The 21264-nt window shown below is 58.9% G+C and overlaps 1 pseudogene; it reads right to left on the reverse strand.

Moving 5' to 3' along the window:
• Window positions 1–5469: 5469 nt before the first annotated feature.
• On the reverse strand, window positions 5470–21021 carry LOC144277877 (syntaxin-binding protein 2-like; annotated as a pseudogene).
• Window positions 21022–21264: the final 243 nt, after the last annotated feature.

A 21264-nucleotide genomic window follows, 5' to 3' on the forward strand; every position in this document is an offset into this window, starting at 1 on the left:
TTCCTAATATCCAACCTAAACCCTCCCCCACTGCAACGTGAGACCATTACTCCTTGTCCTGTCATCTTCTAAAAGAAGACTCTGTGGCCATAGCTCGGGAGCGGCTTTCCCTCCACGCACTGCCAGGGGGAGCCAGGAGATGTTTAGTATTGTCTGTCCCAAGTGTGGGGAGGCACGAGCCACCCCGGGTCCCACACAGGTGCCTCTGTCCAGATGGCAAGAAGGCCGAGCGGGCCCATCAGCTTTGGTGCCCCTCTTGCGCCCCAACACTCAGAAGTCACTAGTCAGGCCTCAAAATCATGAGATTTGCTTAAAAAATCACAAGATTTTAAGATTTGTTTGCATTCTGGCATGGCTGTGTTTGGGAGGAGCGAGGTCTGGGGCTTCTCCTCCACGCCGAGGGTGGGCACTTTATCTAACGAAAGTGAAGATTCTTCGTTACTGATCCCATTCCAACTCACCCACCCACCCATGGCTGGGCTCACCATGCAGTGATGGGCGTTGGCAACGCTGGCCATTTAAGGGTTAAAGTGTGACAGGGCGTTGGTCTACCTTGGCACTAGAAGGGCAGCAGGAAGAGCAGCAGCCCCACAATTGAGCTGCCTTGGAAATTTGGGGGGGTGCATGGAACCCTTATGTTTTCACCCCTTGCAAAAAATTGTCAAAAGCCAAAAATGTATATGTGTGTGTGTGTGTGTGTAGTTTTTTCCATCCCTTCCCATCCACTTTCCAGTAGATGAGAAAAGGACAAAGGGCAGAGAAAGGGGGGAGGGAGGGGTAATTTTTCGAAGGCTTTTTTTAAATTGCTCATCAAAAACCTGAAATGTTTAGAAAGAAGCAAATTTTGTCTACAACACTGTCAAGAAAAAGGCCAATTTACCAACAAAAAAGCTCAGGCTTTAGTTTAAAGAGGAGCGAAAGAAGCAGGGCTGAAAAAGGTACAGAATATAATGAAAGGAGGGGGGTGCTCCTATTTGCCCCCCCTTCACCTGCCCCAGTGTTGCAAGAGCAATGGGACGCTCTGTGAAAGCAAATGTCAAGGGAAGTTACATAATTAGCCAGGGGAACTCACTGCCACTAGATGTCACAGACATTGCGAGCCTGGCAGGATTCAGACAAGGATGGTGGGGGGTGGGGGAGCAAGGGTGTCAGGACAGAATTTAGAAAACAGGGCACAAGGCCACTGCTGACTGTCAGGATGAGGGGGATATGGCCCCCTTTCCCCCTTCCCCCGACTGGTTATGTCATCATTAGCCACTAGGAGGGGGTTCTTGCACCTTCCTCTGAAGTAGCTGGTGCTGGGGCAGCTGGCCCCATTGATCTGGTTTGGGGAAGGAGGCAGCAGGGAGAGGGCGGGGTACTGGGCTAGATTGGTCCTGTGACGCTAGCAGACCAGGTGTCAGCTCATGCCCAGGCCCTTAGGCCTCACTGAACTCTGACAAATGCAGAGCTTGACCCAGCCTGTGTGTTAGCCGTGTGACAACAGCTGCTGATCAGCGTATGTGGAGTGTTTCGACTTGTGGAATTGCTTGCAGGATTGATCTCTCCCATAACCTCTTTAGCCCGTGGTATAAAGTTAGAATGAATGTTTGCATCGTAAACCTCTGTAACTGCTCCACACCACTGAGTTTGAAAGGCAGCTTACATCCACCTAACACTGCGTCTACACTAAAATTTGGCTCCCGCTGATGTAACTCACCTGCTTTGCCGACTTAATCATGCCACTTCTCCCAGTCAGCGTAGTTAGGTCAATGCAGTGTCAGTGTACATACTGTGTTGCTTACATCGACTGTCCCGCAATGCCCCACACTGACAGTACAATCGATACCACACACCACAGACACAAGGAGCCAGGTGTTCACACACACAAGTGCTGTAACTACTGTGGCGGCTGCACGCAGGGCGATTTGATTTTGTAGTGTAGCCATGGCCTGTGTAACTCCCTCAACAGGGGAGAAGCATGAATTAGTGTAAAGTGCTGGGCCTGCCCATCGAAACCAAACGAGCCATTGCGAAATATCCTTACTGATTGCCTCTCTTGTTAGATATTTTACTGCGTGTGTGTGTGTGTGTTCTCCCTGTGTGCTGCTCCAGCTCTGTGCAGACAGCCAGCACAGCAGACCTTGAGTGAACCGCCCAATGACCACAAGATCTGTTAAGGGACGAAGGCACCCGGCCAGGTTTATTGTTGACAAGGCATGGTAATAGCACCTGGCAGACTCTACGAGGATACTAAGACATGTACGCCTGTGACAATGGACGCAGCTCAGTGAATGGCGGGACTTTCCATTTCCCCCTTGGCTGGACCAACACGTTCTCTCAGAGATACCCTGATACAAACAAGCTGCCCCTCTCACTTAGATACTGCCCTCTGACCTGGCTAGTTATTGTCCACTTTTTTGTACATGTTGGTTTGATTAAAACATTTGTATTTATTATGTTGCTATTTGACCTTATCTTTTAGGAGGGCTCAGTGTGTTCGTGTTATCCTTGGGGAATGTTTTTGTGCCATTCTTGATATTGTGGTTTTTGTACCACGCTTCTGGAATGTGTTTGTGTGAGTCCTTTGTGCCGAGCACTGTCCAGGACTGCGCGTTTCTGCACCATCAGGGCTGGGCTCACCAGATTCTGAGAACGTGCAAGTGGGCAGGGCCTGACGTTTGCTCACAGCAGGGAGAGGGGATACTGGGCTGGATGGACCCTGTAGGAACCAGCCAGGCTGAGTTTCCTGCAGGGCAGAGGGAGGTGAGTGGGCCTCGTTAGATGCAGCCTGGGGGGCTGGCTGTGGTGAGGGGGGTCTCGGGCTTTGTGGGGGTTCTCTCCAACAGGCTGTCTCTGTGACTGAAGCTGATCCCACTACGCTGCCCCCTTCTTAAAGCCCAGCCCAGCCCAGCCCAGCCCAGCAGCTGGAGCCCACCCAGTAATTTGGAAATGAGATTTAATTTCAGGCAACGAAATGCCACGAAAGTGGCGGGTGAGCCAGCTTTGGGCTGCGCGGTAAGATGATAAGCAGCATCACACGGGCTGGTTGCATAATTGTGAACTTGGCTCAGGCCGGTCGCCTTCCCCACCCCCCCGCCCAGCCATGGAGGTTGGGGGCCGACTCTGGGGAGGGCTTGGGGACGAGATGCTGGGTCCCTGCCCGGGAGAAGGGGTGTGCTCTGGGCATCATTCTGGGATCGCTCAGCCCCCAGCATGGCCAGGCCCAGGGCAGGGGGCACTGGGCTGCAGTCCATACCCACAAGGGATGGGCAGGTTGGGGACAGGGCTAGCTCAGCCTGGGTTTGGTGAACTCCGATCTTTAGACAATATTTCCTCTAGGGCCCATTGGATGCACCTGTGCTGCCTACAGGGGACACTGCCGCTGCATGGGGGTATCACCCACCTGCACCTCCTGCCTCCCACTGCCCCACCCCAAATCACCCCCTGGCCCCTCCACCCATGCACTGTATACAGCTTGCAGTTACTGTAAACTTCTCCCCCTCCCTGCTACCCCCACTGCCTCCCCCCAGCCGTGCTGTAAGCCCCCCAAGTCACCCCGCTCTGCCCCAAGCAATCTCCCTCCAGCAGGGTCTGCATGCAGGTCTCTTCAGGATGAACTTTTCTGCAAGCCTGGTGCAGCTTCACCTGTCCCTGGGTCCCAGCTCCGCCCTAGTCATGATCCCCCCAATCCAGGCCCAAAGGGCTTGGGGGCCCTGGCACAGCTGGCACTGGGAGACAGGGGCATCTTGGCACCCCATTCCCACCAGCCCCCAGGGCTGGGACCAGCAGTAATCAGCTCCCCCAGGCCCACTGCATGGGCTGATGCATGCAGCCCTCTCCAGCTGCCCTCACCAGGGCCTGGGGCAGAGCATGGCAGAGCCAGGGCAGAGGGGCTGGGCCTGTCTGCTGGACCCACCCTCCCTCCTGGCACCGACCAGGCCCATGGCCAGCTGTCTCAGGCCTGCACCCCCCTCATGCTTCTGGGGGCAGGCTGAGGGGTACAGCGTGTGTGGCTGGGGTCCCCCTTGCTCAAGGTGCAGGCCCGGGGTGCACACGGAGCCCCATGTAAGGGCAGCCATGGGGGGAGCTGGCGAGCCCACAGTTGGGCAGGTGTCTCCACCGGAGCTTTTTAATTCCGCGCCCCCAATTCGCCACCCACCTGCCTGGCAGCCGCGCAGCAATTATCCAAATGGCTGTGAATTGGGGCTGATAATTCCCCACGGGGATCAGGGGTGGAAAGCTCCGCAGCTGAGCGGATTGGGGCTGGGCCCGAGCAGCAGATCCCAGGTGCCAGGGTCTCTCACCCCGTCCACAGCAGGCACACAGTGCTGGCAGGGCTCGTTTGTCCAGCAGGGAGACAGGAGCTGGCCCAGGGGGAGGGGAAACGGGGCCACATGGGCTCTATGGGACTGACCTGGGCCGGGGCACGTTCCCCAGCAGGCTCCGTGTGCAATTATTAGTAGGAGCATGAGGGGAGAGAAGGATGGGCAGAGCAAGGGGGGCTGGGAGGCAGGACTCCCGGGTTCTGTGCTGAGCTCTGGGAGGGGAGTAGGGTCTAGGGGTTAGATCAGGGGCTGGGAGGCAGGACTCCTGGGTTCCATGCCCAGCTCTGCCCCCAAATCCATGTGAGTCACTCCCGCTCTGGGTGTCTGTTATTGAGGTTTCGTGTCACACGGGTGCTGCTGGGCATTTTCCAAGCCCCCTGGGGGGCTGGGATCGTCTTTTGCCAAGCCTGGGGCACTCACTCTGAGGCTGGCAGGTGCTGGGCAGCCATGGCAGGGTGAGATGGGTAGGGGCACAGGAGGGGTGCAGTGCAGAGTCTGGGCTGCAGGGAGCACATAGGCTGAGAGTGCCTGACCTGGCTGGTCCCATCCTGCTGCGGAGAGGAACTGCATTTTCTGCCTCTGCCTGTCTCCCGCCCAGGGCAGCCCCCAGCTGGGCAGGGAAGCAGCCACCTGCCCTCCCGTGAACCAGCCAGGGGCACTGGGCTTGAAGGGGTGCTAGCCTAACATGGCCTAGGCCAGGCACAGATGATCACAAACAGGGCGCACGCAGCCAGGCCTTCCCTGCGCCAAACCTGGCTCAGCCCAGGCCCCAACCCATGGCTGCATGGCCAAGTCAGTGCCCTCCAGCCCCCCGTCCTCCCCAACTGCCTGCAGTAGCCCTGCTGCTCCCCCCCCAGCCCCCTCCCCCCCCACTGGCCTGGCTGGGACACTGCAGGTCAGGGCGGGAGGGGTCACAGGCAACCAGAGCAGTGACTCTGTGCATCACGAAAATCTCCCGGGTCCTGGGTAAGGCGGGTTTGGTCCTTGGCACAGCACAGCTCACAGACCTGAAGCCTCCTTCCCACCTCATGGGGTGCGCGACCATATGCGGCTGGCTGAGTGCCCCCTGGGCACCAAGGGAGCAGGGGATGAGCTGGGAGAGGGCAGGAGGGGCCACAGCCTGCAAGTAGGTTGAGAGGAGAAGTTAGACAACCCCCTACCCTCATGAGTGATGGGTCTGATCCCCCACCACGGTCACCCCTGCTCTGGGCCCTGATCCCCCATACACCTCCGGGACCTGGGGCAGGTCCTTGACCTGGCACTGGTCTCTCACTGTCTCCAGCTGGTGGGGGGTGGGGTTGCTGATGGCGCTAACCCCCATGCCCAGTGACTGCAGAGGCAGGACGAGTCTCCGAGCTGAGCCGGGGGAGCAGGGTGCGGGAAGGGTAGGAGAATGGGGCTCTCTCATAGCCCCTCCTTGTCTCCTTTCTCCCTCCAACGAAGGGGGGGGTTGGGGACACTGCCACTGCACCCCCAGCTGTTGGCACAGGCTAGAGGCTGCCAGAGGGGAGGCCTGGCCTGGCTGGCGGGACGAGCCTACACAGCTGCTCACACAATGCAGGTGCCAGCCAGGGCCCCAAGGGCTGGGGGCCAGCAGCAGCCAGGGTGGCGGGACCCTGGGGCAGCTCTAGGCACAGGAGGACGGAGGAGTTGGGGGTTGGGGCAAAGGCCAGGCCCTAGAGGGGGACCAAGGAGGCAGGTGTTCTGTCCCACATCTGAGCGGGAAGCAGGGGCTAGTGGTTAGAGCAGGGGCTGGGACGCAGAGGGCTGGGTTCCAGCGCTGATTCTGGGAGGGGCAGGGGCTGGGTGGGTATGGTTCACTGTGGGGGCCAGCCTGGGGGCTGGGCCCTGGTGCTTGCTCAGTGCCTGCCCCAACCCACACTTGCTGGAGACCCTATAGCTGGCTTGGGGGGACTCCTGGGGCTCCCTCCTGGTCCCTCTGGCACACGGACCAGAGGCAGAACAAGGCAGTAGGGGCAGGGGGACACAGGGAACTGTGGAGGTTCTGGGGCACGGCTGGGTGAGGCAGCACTGCACCAGCAGGGGGCGACCACAGGCCAGAGCAGAGCAGCCCCCAGGCCCTGGTCCAACAGTGAAAGGAGCAGCCACTGCCCCACCCTGCTCCCGGGTGCGGGGAGGCAGCGCTGGCCGGGTGACTCGGAGCCAGGACGCCTGGGACCTGCAGCAGGGCTGGAGGGGGAGCTGGGGAGATCCCGCTCCCTGGGCCCTCAGCCACCCACCCTGCCCTGTCCCCTCCCTTCCCCCGCCTGTGAACAGCAGCAGAGACCTCGGCCAGCCTTTGGCAATGCACTTCATTGGCCCAGGCACATGCCCGGCAGGGCAGTAGCCGGGGGCAGGGCCAGCACTGACTTTGTGATCATGGGCGGGGGGGGCCTCAGAGCTGCGAACACACAAACTCTGCCCCCCCACCGAGGCCACTCCCTGTAAAGGAGGTCACTGCCTTTACCTGGGGTCACTCCTGCCAGCACAGCCCCACTGGCAGGCAAGAGGGAGGGGACCTCTAGGGCCCGTGGGATGCAGGGGGTGAGGCTTGGCACAGGAAGTGACCAAGTTGTTCCAAAGTGACAACTCTTTACTATTTAGGCTTAAATAGAGACTGGGAGTGGCTAAGTCATTATGCAAGGTAGCCTATTTCCTCTTGTTTTTTCCTAACCCCCCCCCCCCCAGATGTTCTGGTTTAACTTGGTTTTAAACTTGGAGAGTGGTCAGTTTGGATGAGCTATTACCAGCAGGAGAGTGAGTCTGTGTGTGTATGGGGGTGGGTTTTTGGAGGGGGGTGAGGGAGTGAGAGAACCTGGATTTGTGCAGGAAATGGCCTAACTTCATTATCATGCACATTGTGTAAAGAGTTGTCACTTTGGATGGGCTATCACCAGCAGGAGAGTGAATTTGTGTGGGGGGGTGGAGGGTGAGAAAACCTGGATTTGTGCTGGAAATGGCCTAACCTGTTGCTCACTTTAGATAAGCTATTACCAGCAGGACAGTGGGGTGGGAGGAGGTATTGTTTCATATTCTCTGTGTATATATAAAGTCTGCTGCAGTTTCCACGGTATGCATCTGATGAAGTGAGCTGTAGCTCACGAAAGCTCATGCTCAAATAAATTGGTTAGTCTCTAAGGTGCCACAAGGACTCCTCATCTTAATAACAAGTGAGAAAGTATCAATTCAGAGTCAAATTGAGCAGTTTAGTTTTACAAGCGTCAATCTTAATAACAAGTGAGAAAGTATCAATTCAGAGTCAAATTGAGCAGTTTAGTTTTACAAGCGTCAATCTTAATAACAAGTGAGAAAGTATCAATTCAGAGTCAAATTGAGCAGTTTAGTTTTACAAGCGTCCATCTTAATAACAAGTGAGAAAGTATCAACTCAGAGTCAAATTGAGCAGTTTAGTTTTACAAGCGTCCATCTTAATAACAAGTGAGAAAGTATCAATTCAGAGTCAATATGAGCGGTTTAGTTTTACAAGCGTCAATCTTAATAACAAGTGAGAGAAAGTATCAATTTAGAGAAAGCAAAGCCAATTGAGCGGTTTGCAAGGTACGGTTTGCAAGCTTTAATACAGAATTGTAAATCAATATTGCAGATTTACAATTATGTCAAATAGAAGAATTATAAATGCAGATTTAATAAATATTATAAATCAATATTGCAGGTTTACAATTTCTTATGAACAGAATCACAAATATTGGAATATGCCTACACTGTGGCCTGGCACCGCACCCCTCGTGCCGCTGTACCCTGCACAGCCAGGCAAGAATCCACGCGCTAACAGTGTTCCTCACCCTTGGGTCTTCGAGGGGTGTGTGCAGGGGGTGAGCCATATCCCTATGGGAGTTACTGGGGGTGTCTGACTGGGCCCCCACACATGGTCCCTGGGCAATGAGAGGCCTGGGGAGCCAGCAGCCAGGAGATCAGGTGGCTAGATACAGGCCTTGTGGGACAAGCACCTCTGTTCCCAGACCCCTGGGTGCGGGAGGACAGAGGGTAGCATGGGCCCCCTGTGGGTGCTGGGTAGGCAGTTTTAGGGTCTCCCCCGCCCAGGGGGTCCCAACTGTCCCTGACCTGGGCATTCCAGCCACCCTTCCCCCCAGGACTCGCCCTACTCACCAGTCACCACTTCCCACTTGCCCCTGGTGGCCGGGGTCAATTCGTAGGCGCAGCGCATCTCAGACATGGACACCCCACCCAGCACGTAGATGATGAGGCACGGGCCCGTCTGGTACTCAGTCGCTGGCTTGTTCTTGTGCCAATGCCTGAAGCGGGAGCTGGGGGGAGAGAGGGGCAGTGTGGATCCCAGGGGCTCGCTGAGGGAATGCCAGGTGTAGGGGTGGGCACTGCCCAAAGCGGGGGCTGGGGGGAGAGAGGGGCAGTGTGGATACTAGGGGCTCGCTGAGGGAATGCCGCATGGAAGGGCAGGGCCTGGAGGAGGATGGGAGGCAGGCCCTGCCCAAGGCAGTGGGACAGGAGTCCCAAAGCAGGCAGAAGGGAGTAGGGGAGGGTGGCACCTGCCCTGGGCTGGGGGTGCTGTCTAAAGCTCGTCCAGTCCCTTTCCTCTATCCTGGACCCTGGTGTGTTGAGGGACTGCTGGGGCGTGGGGGACATGGTAAGAGGGGTCCAGGACTCCAGGCTCTTGGGCACCCCCTCCCCTGCAGAGGGCAGGGCCCTGGCCATGCACTCCCAGGCACAGAGGCTCCCACACCCTGGGGTGTGTGTGTCAGGGCTCTGCTGTCCACAGCCCAGCCAGGCTCAGCCTTACCTGACAGCAGCCTGGGAGCTGGTGGTAGGGACCGGGTCTGACACGAAGGGCCACAGACTCTTGTCCAGTTTGTCCTCAAGGATGTCCTGGCGGGGGAGGACAGATCAGCAGGGGCCAAGCAGCAGGAACCTCTGACCTGGTGGCCAAGCCAGGCCCCATTGGGGCGGAGGGGCTGAGATGGCTCCTCACTCAATGATTGACAGTCCCTGGGGGGGAGCAGCCTGGGGCCCACTTTCCAGGGTGGGGCATGGGGAGCCAGCAAAGAGCACGCTGACTCCTCCAGTGATGCCCCCAACTCCCCACATCCCCCTCAGCTGCTCAGTGCCCTGCTGTGACCTCCCTACCCATCCACTGTTATGGGGAGGGCAGAGACCTCCTGCAGCCGGATCCAGGGCCCCTCACCTGGGGTGGGGGAGGCAGGGGGCTGCCCTCAGTGCCCCTTCCCTGCTGCGGGCAGATCCAGGCCCTGCCTCTTGCTCCATGAGGTGTGTCCCAGCCACACAGGGGGCCCAGGCTATGATACATCCTAATGCCACATAATAGGGGCTTTTACATTAGTCCGCTGCTTTGACTTGTACAGGGAAGCTTAAGGCCTGCCAAGCTGTGGCTGGCGCAGAAGGGGGCGCCCCTGATTGGATTATGCATGGGAGTGAGGTTACCACAACTACCTGCCCCAAAATCCCACAGGAGGAACCATCACAATGCTGGAACAGGGGCCTGGGAGCCTCCCACCTGTGATATGCCAGGGACAGGAGCTCGGGCGGGGGGTTAATTCTTGGCCTGGAGGAGCCCCAAGCCAGTAGGTTGAAGGCAACTAAGTGTGCCCCCCACCCCCTTGAGGAGTGCCCCACAGGACTGGGTGATGAGGGGCTCAGCCCCCAGCAAGGGTGGGGGGAAGGAGTGACCATGTCACCTTTCACAAGCTAAGCAGGTTTGGGCCCAGGCAGTGCTTGGATAGGAGACCTCTAAGGAAAAGCCACTGGGTGCTGGGAGGTGCAAGTGAGTCAGCAGAGGGTACTCTATGACCCCAGGGAGTGGGCGGGGGGCTCTGCAGGGGGTGCTCTCCCCGGTCAGTCAGTGACCAGTACTGTACTGCAGGAGTTCATCCTTTAGATGAACGTCACACAGCTGCTCCTCACTGGAGGTTAGGCCAAGGTCCCTGCCAGCCATTCAGATTCGAGTGCCAGTCATGACAGTGTACTGCCTGGATCCTCTGCACTTCCAGCCCCACACACTGATCACCTCCTGCCCTAGACTCTTGGGCAGCGCTGCTGGGCGGCTGTTAACAGCTGCCTGCCACTCCTTAGGAAGAATTCAGCCCTGGTGAGGAACCCCTGTATATACCGCCCATGCCCCACCCCAGAGCTGGCAGCATCTCAGCACCGGGTAAGACAACTCCCCTGCACTCGTGTCTATGATTTAAGACCCTAAGGATGGCAGCAGGAGAGGACTCGCTGATGAGCCCCTCACATGGCTAGAGCCCTGCGCAGATACAAAAATGTGGATGTGCATCAGCCTGCAATCCACAAGCCGCCTTTTACCTGTATCCGCATCCACACCGGCAGCAGCTAGCGAGGGTGGGGAAGGGGTCTTGCAGGAAAGAGGCAGTGTGGAGGGGGCAGGGTCTCCAGGAGAAGGGGCAGCTTGGATGGGGCGGGGTCTCGAGAAGGGACAGTGTGGGGGCGGGGTCTTGAGGAGAAGGGGCAGTGTGGAGGGGGTGGGGGCTGGGGGGGAAGGGGTTTCTCATCACGTGCCGCTCCTGGGGGGTCACGAGCGTACACGGCAGCAGCAGAGCATGTTGCATCACAGTGGGGTGGAGGGGTGGGGTGCCAGGGCCTCACCCTCTCCAATCCCAAATCCTGCTGCTCAGGAGCTGGTGGGGACACTGGTGCTGCTCGAGCTGCTGGACAGGAAGCCGCGCGGCGGGGCGAGTGGGTGCCGGACAGCCCCAACTCCGACGTGTTGCCTAGCCACTGGCTGTGGGCTGGCAGCCCCGAGTGCCCTGCGTGCCCCGGGCTGCCTGAGCTGGATGCCGCGGGCCAGGCGCTGCTGAGGAGTAGAGCCCTGCACGGTTGTATCTGCAGCCAATCCACTATCCGCAGAAATGGGGCACGGATATGCAGGGCTCTACACATGGCTGACCCCAAACCACCCCCTTGGGCCCAGCTTGCCAGTTGTGACCCCAGTCCCCAAGGCCAGGAAGCAGATGGCCCGGTACCTCCATGATGTCCTTGAGCATGGGGATCCAGTGGGAGAGCTGGTAGCTGGACTCCAGCCGCGCCTTCCTCTTCGGTCGCAGCTGCCTGCTCTGGGGGAGGAAGGGAGAGGGGGTGAGAGGCAGCAGGGAGGAGGTGCGGGGTGGGAACGGGGGCAGACAGGGAGAGCGTGGCCTACCTGAGTCGCGCCAGCCAGGCTGGCAGGGGAGAGGCAGAGAAAACAGAATGGATCACTGAGTGAGAGAGAGAGCGAGAGAGAGAGAGAGAGACTGATGGGAGAACAGAGCTGCTTCCCCCCATTCGCCGCATGGCCACCCCAAGCAGTGGTCACCAGCTCCAGTCGCTGGCGATCTGAGGTCCTGACTCCCAGTATCCTCTGCCAGGGCAGAAGAAGTCACCCCAGATGGGGAGTAACTCGGGAGTCACCCTCATATGGGGAGGGTGTCACCCCACTGTACAGGGACAGAGGCCACCTCTGTGCTGGGAGTAGGTCACTGCCATAGGGTGGCACCTCCAGGATGGCCTGGGCTCCCCTGTGCAGCACAGATCTGCCCCCTGGCATGAGTACAGCTGCTGGCCCCTGGCCCCAGTCCCTTACCCCAGGTGTGAGAGAGATACCCAGGAACAGCATGTTGTGGATGATGTCTCTCTGCTGCTGGATGTTGGCATGCTGGATCAGCTTGGTGAGGTTCTCCTTGTCCACACCTGCACGGGGACAGACAGGTCAGCCCTAGCACCCCTGGGATGCACCCACAGCCCAGGCACACGAGTCCGTGGCCCCAGGAGTCCTAGTTCCCCGATCAAATCCTGAGATCCTGCTCTTCCCACCCCTCTCAGAGCTGGGGGTAAACCCAGGAGTCCTGGCTCCCAGGCCCCCTCTATCCCACTAGACCCCACTGCCCTCCCAGAGCTGAGCATAAAACCCAGGAGTCCTGGCTCCCAGCACCATCCGCTCTAACCCACTGAACCCCACACAGTTAATGATCGAATTTAGGTTCTTGCTGCTCCTCCCTCAACAGGTTCTCTCGGGCGCTGGGGTCGGGGTCTCTCTAGTTCCCCCTGGCAGTGCAATGGGAGCCCCCGTCCCCCTGATCTGGGCTATTCCTATTCCTGCCTCTGCCACCTACTCCTGGCATGCTGCTCCATGCCTCAGTTTCCCCCCCTGTAACATGGGGATAGTGCTTTCACCTGTGACAGGGAGGCTTGGCAAGAGCCTCAGGAATATCCCTGGGGGGACTCAATGGGAGTCACAGCAGCAGGGTGTGCACAGAGCAGGATTTTCCCTCCCCAGCGCCGCTATCAGCTCCTGAGAATAGCCCAGATCAGACTGGGGCTGCAGGCTGGAGCCAGCTCTGCTGCAGCAAGTAGCTCCGGTGGTTAACAAGCATGCTGTCAGTCTCTTCCCTGGGTAGATGGTTTGGGCAGCCAGGTGTGTGCCAGGCTCCCCTCTGGAGGCAGGCCTGTACTGCCAGCTGTGAGTTACAGAGTATCTGTGCCATGGCAGCCAGCTATCCCAGAGGGGGCCCCCCTGCCCGAGATTGGTAGCATTATCCCCCTTTTACAGATGTGGAAACTGAGGGGTAAATAGGGGAGGTGACTTGCCCAAGGTCACCCAGCTGGGAATAGGCCCCGGGTCGCCCGTCCCAGTCCAGGGCTCTATCCACTAGGCAACACTGTCTCGGTCGATGGGAAAGTAGAGAGGAATGGTGCAGTCATGGATCCACAGGGTCGGTGCCAGGGTCCCAGCTGTGGAAATCTCTGGGAGGAAGCCCTTTGCTGTGCCAGACCCCAACAAGTCTCTCTCTTCCTCCAGGACAGGCCACATGGCCTTCCCGCCTCCTGAGACTGAACCACTAGTCTTTACCCCGTGAGCCCTGCCCAGCGAGTCCAGCTGGGACAGATCCTGGTAGAGACCCGTCCACTCCGCAGGGCCCGACGCCCCTCAGCCCGGGTGACAGGGCCACTCACCCAGCGTTGTCAGAACAGTCGGGTTTCTTAGGCACCTGGACCCCAGCCTGGGCAGCCCAGCCCACTGAAGGTTAAAGCAAGAGGCCGTTCTGGTCAGCCCAGAGCCCAGCTGAGCTGCAGAGAAACCTGTTTTCAGCTCCGGGTCTCTCACTCAGGGCCTGTCTACATGTAAACCACTTCAGCTGCTCCGCTTCAGTGACACTGCCTTTCCCATACCCCCGAGCGACACAGTGGCACCGACCCAAATGCCTCGTGTAGACCAGGCCTCGGCCTGACCTTGGTCAGTTCTCAGGCGAGAGCTCCCAGCTTCCCGCACTCATCCCCCAGCTCAAACCTTCCAACCCTGTGTTCTCGAGCTGGGGGCCCTGCTCCAATTCCCTGCTGGGAGCATCCAGCCAGGAGTCATTGGAGCTTGCACGGTCTTTCTGGCCCCCAGGCTGATCTGTGTTGGATTCTCTTCATTTCACCAAGACAGGGAGGTGACACCCCTCCCGCCCCGCATGACTCTTACCTTCCCCGAGAATCCTTCCCTTTCACCCCCTGCCAGAGAAGCCAGGAAATATATAGGGAAACTGAGGCACGCATCAGATTCATAAAAGATATTACAAACATTCCCAGTTGGTCACAGGTGCACAGTCTCCCAGCAACTCAGCAAAGGCTGGAAGCAAGAGCAGAGGCAACAGGAGAGAGAGATCTGGGCAGGCCTTGGATTTTACATCACTTTGCTTCTCCTAGGGGGGGCAGGAGCTACTGGGTTTCCCGTGTGAGAATCCAGGGCAGGGTGGGTTTGCAGCTGCCCTCTGCTGGGGGTGGGACGGGGATGGCAGGAGCTAGGGGAAGCCCACAGGCCAGGGCTGACTTGTGGCTAAGGCTCGGGAGAGCTGGGTTCTATTCCTGCTCTGGCAGACTCCCTGTATGCCTCAGTTTCCCTTCTGTAACACAGGCTACCCTGCCTCCCCTGGGAGGCTGAATTCATTAGTGAGATTCTGATACCATGGTGATGGGTGTAGGAGCACACACAGACAGGAGTGTCCAGGTGTGGAAGAGGCTCTGTGTGCGAAGCTTAGTTCTGTGACCGAACTGCCCTGTTTATAAACAAAGAGATTATGCTGGGCACACACTTCCCCAGTTGGTGCCTCGGTTTCCCCATCTATACAGAGGGGATAAGGACACTAGCCTTTGTAGAGCACTTTGAGATCTGCCCACAGCCAGTGTTAGAGAAGGGCTGGGGCCATTAATCCAGCCACACAGGGAATGCTATTGTTCTGCCAACCCCTCAGGATCTCCAAGGGTGTCTAGACCCCACCCCTCCCCCCGCCAGGATCTCCGAGCAGGTTCTAAATCACTCCTCCTTCCTTCTACTTCTCATGTGCTCCCCCGCGGCTCTGTCCCATGGCAAGGGCGTGGCCAACACAGCTCGCTCACCTCTCCCATGCTGGGTTCGTATGCCTTGAACACCTTGAGTTTGGCCAGCACAGCGTGCGCCAAGTGGAAGTTATCTTCATGGTCCCTGCAGCAAAGACAAACCCTTGGGTCAGAAACAGCTCCTCCCCCAGGGGCACATGCACTTCCTGTAGGAGGTAACCAGGTACCCTTGCCCTTTGGGCACACTCACTTCCTGTAGAGGATGGCTGGGTACTTCTCCATGGCACACTCACTTCCTATAGGGGATAGCTGGGTACCTCTTCCCCTGGGCACACTCACTTCCTGTAGCGGATGGCTGGATACTCCTCCAGGGTTTCACACAATGTGGCAATCTGCTCTGCCAGATTCTCCATCTGCTTGTTCTTTTCGAAAAAGCGGTAGGGGCTGAACCAGTTGTGGAAGCTCTATGGCCTGTCCAGGGAGTACACCTTGGGGACAGGGGAGAGCAGAGATCAGACCCTGGTGCCAACTGCTTGCAGCCAGGCCAGCTGTGCCCCATAGACGCGCTGTTGGATCAGGCCAGCCTGGTGGAGCTGTAGCGAGCCCCTAGTGAGGGAGAGATCCCTTTGCCAGTGCCACTCCTGTTGTGGTACAGGGATAGCGAGCCAGAGATTCATGTACCAGCCTGGGATGAAGATGCCCCAGGTTCAGGTCCTTACTTGGCTGCAGACCCCCAGGTGCCCTCAATGTTGGGGGAGGGGGCTTGGCGATGCTTCTCGTCTGGCGAAAGCCCCAGCACAGCCACGGGCAAACCCGGCATCAAGGTGCGTCTGCCGCTGTCGCTTATTTCACTGGCCGAACAGAACGAGCCATGGGGACAAACGTTCTTGGACACCAATAAATAGTATCGGCCCATGAAGGGTTTGCTGGCGCAACGGGACGGGTGAGCCAGCAAAGCCTCCTGACGGACACTCAGCTTCTACCAGCCAAAGCTTCTCTTGGCACAGTTGGCACCAGTACCCCAGATGAAATCAGCTAGAGTAGCGAAAGGACTGCTTTGCCAGAGTAACGGCACCTACCCAGGGGCTCTGCCACCACAGCTGCATCAGTTACAGGGGGTATTTTTTCTCTCATGTCCCCGTAACAAACCCATACCAACAAAGCTTTTGTGTGTAGACCAGGCTCATGTCTCTCTGTGCCTCAGTTTCCCCATCAATGCAATGGGGCTGACACCACAGTCCTGCCCCTCAGGGGCAGGAGGGGGGAAATCCACTGATGACACAAGGAGGGGATGGGGTGGTTGGGTAAAGGGCAGGCGTGTGGAGTATCGGGCTGTCTTGCAGGCCTAGTATAAACCATCAGTAAGAGCTGGTAAAGCCAGGGAGGCAGGGCCCTCCTCCCCCATACATCTCCTCCCCCATCCATCTACCATCCCAGGTGCAAGCCAGCGATTCCACGTCTCACAGGGTGTGAGCAGCCAGCTAGTCCCTGCTGCCCTGTGCTGGCATCAAACCCGGGGCCCTAGAAGGGAAAGGTTCCCCCGCCAAGCCACATGAAACAATAAGGGTGGAGTGTCATACGTCACCATCCGCCCCGCAGACCTGCTCCTCCAAAGCCCGGCCACCCCTCACCCGGCTCTCGTAAGGCAGGAAGGCCATGTTGATCTCCTTGAGGGTTTTGATGACCTTGGTGATCCGTGACTTCCTCAGCTCCTTGAACAGAGGCTCAGGACAGGCTGCAAGGCAGAGGCAGTGGGTGGGAGTGACAGGCACAGGGCTCAGGACCCCCAGCACAGCGCCAGCCCCCACGGACGGGGCCAGACCGGGCACAGCAGGGGCAGTAGTGCTGCACGCCTGTGGGGAACCTGGGCAAGCCAGCAGGGCCACCCAGGAGTCAACGATGAATCCAGCCCCCCCGAACCAGAGTCATGCCGGGTTCTCGCCTTCTGCAGCATCAGCAGCGAGGGGGAGCCACAATCTCTCCTACGCAGCCCCTGTCTCACACCCTGCCCTCAGCCCCCCCGCAGGGCTGAGTGACCGGAGTGTACAACATAGGATGATGCACAAGGAGGAACGGGGACTTGGGCTCCCCCTGCCGCTGTAATGGGGAGAAGCAGATATGACCCTGACACACTGGGTATTCTGGTGCTCTCCCATCCCCCCACCGAGTTGGGACTGATGGAGCAATGCATGCTGGGAACGGTAGCCAGAGGCCGCCTTTCTGGGCACACGCTGCAGGTGTCTGTGAGCCGTGCTGGCTGGAGGCAGGCCCGTGGGGGAGAACGGGGGGAAGGGATAGGTGGGGTCATTCGGTCTGGCCTGCTGGGGCTGCATCCCCTGCAGGAGGGCAGAGCATAATCAGGGTGCTGCGCACTGGTCTGCCGGCAGAGAGAGACCCCCCACCCCCAGGCTCCAGTGTGCCGCTGTCCAGGCTCCCAGCTGGGGGATCCCCCGACCCCCAATACTCACGGCTGAGGAAGAAGACGTGAACTGCCTTGTAGTTGAAGGTGGGGGTGCCCTGGAAGTCATTGATCAAAGCCTGCACCGACTGCAAAGGGGGAAGAAAGGGGGTGTTAGCACCTGCCGAGGCCCCTCCCTGCTGCTCAAATGGCCCAGCCCATGCCCAGCCCCTGGGAACTCAGGGCCTAGCATGATGCCATCAGGAGGTGGGCTGGTTTTTACCCCCCTGGCTCTGGGCTCCCTCCCCACCTGGAGCAGGGCTTGTGCCCATGTGTCCGGGACATCCTTAGGGCCCAGTCATATCTCTCGCTGCCACAGAAGTGTCCATGCCCGGCCACAGATGGGGCCTGGCATTGCCTTGCTGCTGAACTAAGTGGGCTCTGAGCAGTGCCCAGGGAACAGCCGGCCGAGCAGCAATCCCAGGCAACTACCATCAGGGCCCCCTCCCTCCCCGGGCGCCATGCTGGTCACCTGCAGCTTCGCCACGCCAGCTAGCCTGGCAGGGTGTTTGGAACCTGTTCAGACCCCTCGACCAGCCATTGTGACAGGTGAGAACCTGGCTGCCCTGTCCCAAGCCCCAGGCCCCAGCTCGCAGTCCTCTCCTACAGCGCTCCCTCCGCGGGCAGCCCCTGCGGGTTCTGGGCTTCACCCTGCTCTGCCAGCGCCCCCTGCCCCTGGTCTCCCTCCACTCACCTTGCTGCTGCAGATGCAGGAGCCTCCTCCTCAACAGCCCCTGCTCCCTGAGCCTCTGCCTCAGCGAGTCTCCTTCGCTTTGAGTCTCAGCTGAGGTCGCCTCTCTCCGCCTGCTGCACCTGCCCATCCAATCCCCACAGGATTGCACTGCGGAGAGGTCTGGGGGACAGTCTGTGCCTCACGTGGCAAAGAACATGAAGCCCAGCTCCGGGGAAGCAGCCTCCTGGGGAGCCCCTACTGGCCCCATTCCCATCCTGATGTTGTGCTGCACACAGAGAAATGGAACGAGGGGAGTCTCCGTGTTCCCCTAGGAAAGCCCTGTAGGCCATTGGCCCAACATCTCCACCACCTTCCTGCCGTGCCGAATGCTCCCTCTGCCGCACCGGCCTAACCCGCTGCTCCACATCCCCCAGCCCAGTCCATGCCGGGGGCTCAATAACCTTCCTGGCCAATGGTGCATACTGCCCCCATGCTTGGCACTCTCCTGCTCCTCCTCCCACCCAGGCTGATTCACTGGTCCCAGTGATCTGATCCGGTGTGTGTGTGTGGGGGAGATATGGGGCTAGCTGGACAAGCTGGGTCTGATCTAGCGCGGTGGGAAGGCAGACATACCCAAGCCTAGCTGGGGACGGAAGATGGGCTAGACAGAGCAGGGATCTGATCCAGCCTGGAAAAGCTCAGATTCCTAATGAATCTCAAGAGGCTGGAGGGGGAGGAGCATGATATATGGATACAGCATATCCCCAGGGGGACACCAGGGCAACAGGTTCGGCCTGCTTACCTTCCATTCTCTTTCCTTCTTCACGCTGTGAAGGACAACACTGAGGATCTCTGCGAGGGAAAGAGACGGGGATTAGTGGTGGGGCTCAGACGGGATGGCTGTGCCCTGAGCCAGGACCCTCTGGCTGGTGGAAGGACGCCTCGGGGAAGTGGCTCAGAGGCTGCTTTCAGGCCAGATAGTGTTGTGCTCCTAGCAGAGCCCCCAGTCAGCGATCGTGGTGGGGTGACAGGCTAGATGGGCCATGGGTCTGATCCCCCTTCCTTTCTGCCAGGCTGGATACGAGCGCAGCTGAACTAAGGATCTGGCGCCGTGCAGGAAGAAAACAGATCCTGTCCAGCACCTCTTGACTGGAGGGGATCCAGGGACCCTCACTGTGTATAGGGGACAGCAACACAACAAAGACTTCAAATTCTGAGTCCTGCACATAGAACCCCTCCAAGGCATGCCCCACTCAGGGAACTGCTGGCCTGTCTCCTGGGCACCTTCCACGGCCCAGCTAAGCAATTAGATAGTCAGCTCTTCAGGCCAAGCACCATCTTTTTGTTGGTGATGACTGGCGCTCCTGGGCACCACTGTAATACACCTAATGAATAATGTACAACGCCTTGCAAAATGGGGCCTTGGTCCATGACTGGGGCTCCTGGGTGCTACCATAATACGTCTGTTTGTTTTACCCCTACGAAGCACCTGATTCTGGCTGGCCCCGTAGGGCAATAGCCCCGAGACCCTGACCTGTGCTCTCACTCTCACGCCAACTCCCGGTAGCTGGTGTGCATGAATGCACTGCCCAACACACTATGTTTCCCCCATAACTCAAGCAATGCCTCTCCCTACCCCACCTCTAGCCCATCAGGACTTGGCTGCTCGGTCCTAATGAGGCTCCAGGGGCTATTCTGCACCAGGACGCGCTGGCCTCCCTGCTGCTTTCCTGCAGTTCCTTTACACCTGTGGCATGCGGACGCCCCGTTCACTGGGGCACGTGGGGCTCGAGTGCACGGTAAGGGGCCGGCAGCACAGACTGGATCCAGACATGGTGAAGGCAGACACGAACCTGCTTTCTCCACGCATCTCCGCCCAGGCATTTCGACCCTGAACTGCAGCTACACCCCCCCCCCACGCCAGCCCTGGACTGCCCCCACCAGCTGTGCCAGTGCCCCTCGCTACTGACTGGAGCCCTTGCTATCCCAGCCCTGGGTTCCCACCCACTCCCAGCTCCGCCAGTGCCCCTCACTCCTGTCCACAGCCCCCTGCTCTGCCAGCCCTGGTCTGTCCCCCCCCAGCTCTGCCTCACTCCTGACCTGCAGCTATTCCAGTCCTGGGATCCCTGCCTCACGGCTCTGCAGATGCCCCTCATTCCTGACTGCAGCCCCCTGCTATCCCAGCCCTTTGCTCCCCTCCCACCCCCCATTCCCAGCTCCACCAGTGCCCCTCACTCCTGACCCGCAGCTATTCCAGTCCTGGGTTCCCCCCTTCACGGCTCTGCAGATGCCCTTCACTCCTGACCCGCAGCACCCTGCTATTCCTGTTCAGAGACCCCTCTTGAACCAGGGCAGTATGGCCCACCCCAAGTATTCAAAAGTCACGTGTCAGGCCCTCCTAATTGTGCGATTTAGTGAGGAAAAGCTAAGAGAAGAGCTAAGGGTTATTAGCACCACCGGCCGTCCTGAGCTGTGGGCCACTTTTGCTCTGTCCCAGTTCTGGGGGCAACCATGGAACATCAGAACTGAATCCACTTTCCAAGGTTCTTTTAAACCCCAAGTCTGTGGTCTGGATTTAGCCACAGGCCCCGTCCACTGCAGCCTGGGCTGGAGATTCAGCAGTGCGTTGGGCTTCTGAAGCAACAGAAGTGGGTTGGGCTTCTGAAGTGTAAGGCTTTACCTTGATCTCTCCTACATTACAGCTATAGCCTACGCCAGCTCTGTGTTGGGGCCGGGCAGAAGTGTACTGCTTCACTACGTTACAAAGTGGCTATGACGTCATTTTTCTCCTCGCGCGCAGCCGTTACCCATTCTGACAGGCTGTTTATAATGCTAACTTTACTAGTTTTCAGAGGTTGTCGGGGTGGGGGGGGTGCAAGGTGGAAGTTTCCCCCCTAGTGCACAAAATATCCTTGCACCGGCCCTGGTGGGAGTCATCCTGATGGAAAGAGATGACGACGATGACGCCCCCGCAAAATCCAGCTCCTATGGGAGGGGGCAGCCCTTGGGGGTGGGGCAGACAGCCTCCTCCCCTTCCTGGTGTGTGACAGGCAGGCGGGGGGGAGCTCTCTGCTCCGACTGACTCCTAATCCTCCCCGACGGTGAGACACCCCCAGGAGCACCCCTCCCAGGGCTCCACAACTGGGCCCTGCCCCCCCAGATCCACACCCAACCAGACCCTGCCCCTGACTGGGCTCAGACCCCCCGGCTCCGCACTCACTCTTGCGCACCACCGCCTTCAGCCCGGATGGGGCCATCTCCGCCTCTTGCCACGTCCCCTCGAGCCCTGTGGGTAGAAGTAGGACTCAGCTGTGTGCGGGGTGGGGCTGGAGTCAGGACTCCTGGGTTCTGGCCCGGCTCTGCTCCTGACCTTGGGCACGCCCTGGCCTCTCCCTGCCGTGCTCTGGGGAGTGTCTGTGACGCTGGACGACGGCCCCTAGTGACGCTGAAATCAGTCACTGGTGGACGGGCCCGGCCCCCCCAGTGTCACTGATGGACGG

Source organism: Eretmochelys imbricata, chromosome 20 (genome assembly GCF_965152235.1).
Source record: "Eretmochelys imbricata isolate rEreImb1 chromosome 20, rEreImb1.hap1, whole genome shotgun sequence".
NCBI classification, from domain to species: Eukaryota; Metazoa; Chordata; order Testudines; family Cheloniidae; genus Eretmochelys; species Eretmochelys imbricata.